This window comes from Dromiciops gliroides, chromosome 5 (assembly GCF_019393635.1).
Source record: "Dromiciops gliroides isolate mDroGli1 chromosome 5, mDroGli1.pri, whole genome shotgun sequence".
Classification (NCBI taxonomy): Eukaryota; Metazoa; Chordata; class Mammalia; order Microbiotheria; family Microbiotheriidae; genus Dromiciops; species Dromiciops gliroides.
The window spans coordinates 203,533,825-203,539,565 of NC_057865.1; positions in this window are offsets into that span (position 1 = coordinate 203,533,825).

A 5,741-nucleotide genomic window follows, 5' to 3' on the forward strand; every position below is an offset into this window, starting at 1 on the left:
AATACACTAAATCAAGATTTTCTACCCAGTCTAAATTATGGTGGCTATTATCTATCATTCCCCACATCATTCTCCCTCCTTTCTGAAAAAAAAAATCACATTTATACTTCCTCAGACTCCCTAATCTTCTAGTTGCTCAACTTTACTAAATTCCATGACCTACTCTTTCACTCTACCTTATCCACACATAGGAATGGTCACACACTAAATGTTGCCTTTACCCATAATCTTCCACTACTTTAACAGAAACTCTGGCATGCCTCTATCTGACCACAGTTTCCAAGCATTCATCTCCCCCTATATCTCATTTCCCCTACACCTGTTCTCCTAAATTGAGACTTCCATTACATTCATCTTCACTCCAACTTCACCTTTCTTCCTTGCCCATCTTGATCTTGTAATTAACCATTTCAACTCTATACTGTTGTTTGCTTTGAAATCTCTCACCCCTATCACCACTCCTAACAAAAAATTCATCTGGAGAAACAAGAGATCAAGAATCTCAAGAAAAATAATAAGGAAAAGTGAAAAGGAAAGGGGCCTAGTAGTACCAGATCTCAAACTATATGACAAAATAGTAATCAGAACTATTTGGAGCCATTTAAAAATAGGAAAGTTGATTTGTGGAACATATTGGGTACAGAATATATAGAGACAAATGGAGGTAGTAACATAGTGTTCAATAAAAGCAAAAACCATAACTATGAGGTCAGTGCTTTATTATTCAACAGAAAGTGCTGGAAAAACTGGAAAGCATTCTGGCAAATATTTAGTTTTAGAACAATACCTCATACCCATATACCTATATAAATTCCAAATGGATATGTAAGTTAGATACATAACTAGCATCATATCTTAAACAAATTAGAGGAGTAAAAAAGAAAATAACTTTTTTAAATCATATTTTATTTTCCCCCCAATTATATGTAAAAACACTTTTTTAGCATTCATTTTGTTTTTGTTTTTTGTTTTTTTGTGGGGCAATGAGGGTTAAGTGACTTGCCTAGGGTCACACAGCTAGTAAGTGTCAAGTGTCTGAGGCTGGACTTGAACTCAGTTCCTCCTGAATCCAGGGCCAGTGCACCTAGCTGCCCCATTTAGCATTCAATTTTTAGAATTTTGAGTTGCAAAATCTCACCCTCCTTCCCTCTTCACCCTGGCCCCCTTCCTGAGACACTAAGCAATATGATATAGGTTATGCATGTACATTTATGTAAAACATATTTCCATATTAGTCACTCTCTGAAAGAAAACACAGACAAAAAACCCCAAGAAAAATAAAGGGAAAAAAGTATGCTTTCATCTTCATTCAGAATACACAGTTCTTTGTATGAGGTAGATATCATTTTTTATCATGAGTCAAAAAAAGAAATGCCTAATGCAACTATGGTTAAGAGTTCATAGCTAAGTAAGTGATAGAGAGGATCATAGGAGAAAAACAAGACAGTTTTTAAAAACATAAAACTCAAAAAGTTTGGCCCAAATGAACTTAAAGCATTAAAATTAAAAGGGAGACAGTTAACTGTGGGGGGGTTAAGTTAACTGGGGAGGTGGGGAATATACAGCAAGTATCTCTGAGAAAGCTCTAATTTCCAAAATATATAAGGAACTCATTTAAATATATAGGAACAAAAGCCATTCCCCAATAGATAGATGGTTAAAGGATAAGAACAGGTAGGTTCTTAAACAAATGCAGGTTACCAACAGATATCTGAAAAAAAAATTCTCAAAATTACTGTTAGAGACCCCAAAAATAGCAAGAAAAGAACCCTTGGGGCAGAAAAACACACAAAAATATGGGCTGAGAGTTTTCTCCAGCTATAGATAGATTTCAGGGGGCTGTGCCTAACCCTGAAATTTGACCAACAGCACCGGCGTCTTCTAGAACCGAGCGTGTGGTTGGACTGAATGGCTGGCCAGGGTGGGGGTGGGGGGGCGGTGTTAAGTGCAGGGGTACCAGTGGACTGGGGGGAAGGATTTGACTGTCCCACCCCAGCGGGGAACCAGGAAGAAATCCTGAGTGGTGGGAGACCCAGGCAGGGGAGGAGAGCAGGGGAGCAGTCTCATCAGAAGCTGAGAACCACACCACAGAAAGCTTTGCTGGTTGGTTTCTTAGTAAAGTAGGCCTGAGGTTATCTCCAGACCTGAGAACAGGCCAGGTGAGATTAAAGCCTGCCCCACCTCAACCCAAAGCACCTGGGACCCTCTGAAGCTGAGAACAGGAGTGGAGCCGAGAAGCAACCTCCTCCCCCACCCCCCAATGGAGAGTTCAAAATCAAATGAAAGCAAGGCCAGGCAGGCTGCGAAGAAGCCCAACCATCCCCCGGGCCATGCTGTAGCAGTGTGTCCGGGAAGCAGTGCCACACTTTAAGAAGTGGTTAAAAGCCAAGAAATAGTAAGCCAGGATGAGTAGGCAGAGAAAGCAGAAGACCATCAAAAACTTCTTTGGGGGGTAAGGTAGACCACAATACAACCTCAGAAGAAGAAGATAATAACAGGGTCAAAGCTCCAACATCCAAAGCTTCCAAGAAAAATATGAACTGGTCTCAGGCCATGGAAGCTCTCAAAAGGGACTTTGAAGAGAAAGTAGGAGAAATAGAAAGGAGATGTAGAGAAAAGGAGGAAAGAATGGAAAGGGAAATGAGAGCAATGCAGGAGAGTCATGAGAAAAAAGTCAACAGTTTGAAAAGCCAAATGGAAAAGGAGATTAAAAAACTGTCTGATGAAAATAACTGCCTAAGAATTAGGATTGAACAAATGGAAGCTAGTGACCTTATGAGAAACCAAGACACACTAAAGCAAATCCAACTGAATGAAAAAATAGAGGGCAATGTGAAATATCTCCTTGGAAAAACAGCTGACCTAGAAAATAAATCTAGGAGAGATAATTTGAAAATCATTGGACTACCTGAAAACCATGACCAAAACAAAAGCTTAGACACCATCCTCCAAGAGATTGTGAGGGAAAATTGCCCTGATATTCTAGAAGCAGAAGCTAAAATAGGAATTGAAAGAATCCACTGATCACCTCCTGAAAGAGATCCCAAAAGGAAAACCTCCAGGAATATTATAGCCAAATTCCAGAACTCCCAGGTCAAGGAGAAAATACTGCAAACAGCTAGAAAAAAGGAATTCAAATACTGTGGAGCTCCAATAAGGATAAAGCAAGATCTAGCAGCTTCTACATTAAAGGACCAAAGGGCATGGAATATGATATTCCAGAGGGCAAAGGAACTGGGACTTCAGCCAAAAATCACGTACCCAGCAAAACCGAGTATAATTTTTCAGAGGCAAAAATGGGATTCCAATGAGAAAGAGGTCTTTCAAGCATTTGTGATGAAAAGACCTGAACTGAATAGAAAATTTGACTTTCAAATACAAGATCCTGGAGGAGCATAAAAAGGTAAACAGGAAAAAGACTTCATGAGGGATATTAAAAGATCAAACTGGTTACATTCCTACATGGGAAGATAATACTTTGAAATCATAAGAACTATCTCAGTAAAATTCAGGGGCAGCTGGGTGGTGCAGTGGATAGAGAGCCGGCCCTGGACTCAGGAGAACCTGAGTTCAAATGTGACCTCAGACACTTGACAATTACTAGCTGTGTGACCCTAGGCAAGTCACTTAACCCCAACTGCCTCTCCAAAAAAACAAAACAAAACAAAACAAAAAAGTCTTCACAAGAAATTCACAGAGGACAGGGCTGAACTGAATACAATGATATCTGTAAAGCATTTATGTTTTGTTCTTTGTAGGGCAGACAGGGTGGGGTGTCTTATGTCTGGGGTTGGATTTGGGCTTGGGGCCTCCTGGGTCCAGGGCTGGTGTTTTGTCCACTGTGCCACCTAACTAATCCATGATGACATCATGAAAATAGGGTTGAGGTGTAGGAGGAATAAACTGGGGGAGGGAGAAGGGGAGAGATGGTCTGGGGAGAGGTAGTTCACATGAAGGAAGCAAGAAGAAAGCTTATGGAGGAGAGTAGAAGGGGGGAAGGAGTTGGGGAGTGAGTGAACCTTAATATCATCAGAACTGGCTCAAAGAAGGAGTAAAATACATACTCAAGTAGGTATAATAATATATTTTTGCCCTGGATGGGGGGAGGGAGAGAAAAGGGCGGGGAGAAGGGAAGGAGGAAAGGGCAGATTTGGGGAGAGAGCAGTAAAAAGCAAAACACTTTCAAGGAAGATGAATATGTTCTGCATTACTGTACCAGTATGACATAATGAATTGCTTGATCTCATAGGGAGGGTTGAGGAGGGAGGAAGGAAGAAAAATTTAGAACACAGAATTAGCTCAGGGACCCTGATCTCATTGGAGTGGGCTCGTGGAGGGAATAGATTTCATACCCAATTGGGAGGAGTAATCTATTTAACCCTGCAGGAAAGTAGGAGGGGAAGAGAATAAGGCAGGAAGGGCAAAAAAAGGGAGTGCAGAGCAAGGGAGAGGATAGTCAGAAGTAAAACACTTTTGAGGAGGAATAAGTAAAAAGAAGATAGAATAAATGTCATGGGAAGGGAGTGGGATGGAGGGAAATAGTTATGATGATTGCTTATAATGATAAAACATATGGTACCTACTTTGCTGGGCTTTTATGAAGAAAATTCTCTGTCAAGCTTAAGGTACTATATAAAGGTTATGATGAACAGGATACTATCAGGAAAACCTGGAAAGACCTCCATGAACTGAAGCAGAGTGAAATGTACTGTATACAAAATAACAGCAATAGTGGGGGATGATCTGCTGGGAAGCATGTGGTTATTTTCAGCAAGGCAATGATCCAATATAACCCTGAAAGACTTATGAAGATTGCAGCCCATCTGCAGAGAATGAACTGATAGTATCTGAAAACAGATGGAAACACATTAAAAAAATTTTTTTTCATTCCCTCTTTGACAATTCTTATCTGAACTTTTGGTTTTTTTTGACTGTTTTCTCTCACAACTAGCTAATATGGGAATTTTTCCATGACTACTCATGTATAACTTATTCTGAATTGCTTGAATTCTTGTGGGTGGGGGGTGGGAATGGAGGGGGGAAAAGAAGTTGGAACACAAAGTTTTTAAAAAATTGATATTAAAATTTTGTTTTTACATATATTTTGGAAAATAAAATTCTATTCAGAATAAAAAATAAAATGAGAAAAAAGATGACTTCACATGAAACTGTATGCTATTCCTTTTAACTATGTAAATGTTTATTTTCCTTTCTGCCCACCCTCACTTAGACACAAATGTGTGTATGTGTATATATGTGTTTGTATGTGTGTGTGTATATACACATATATATAAAATCATTTTATACATCTAAAAAATTACTGTTAGAGAAATGAAAATTAAAGTTACTCTGAGGTGCCACTTCATACCCTTTAGATTCGCAAGGATGACAAAAAGGAAAACGACAGTTTGTGAGCATGTGTGGGGAAACAGGCATATACTTGTGATCAAAGAAAGTGTGTGTGTGTAAACTTATGTACAAAACTATTGATGGTAGCTTTTTTTTTGTACTGGCAAAGAACTGTAAATGAAGGTGGTGCCTATCAATCAAAGAATGGCTGAACGAATTCTGGAATATGAATAGAATGCAATGAAAAATTATGAAAGTGAAGGTTTCAGACAAAACTAGGAAGACTTGTATGAACTGGTGCAATGCAACCCAGAAAACCATTTATACAAAAATATCATTCTAAAGACAAATTCGAAATGCTTCAAATTTGACTGACCAATAAAATGACCAAC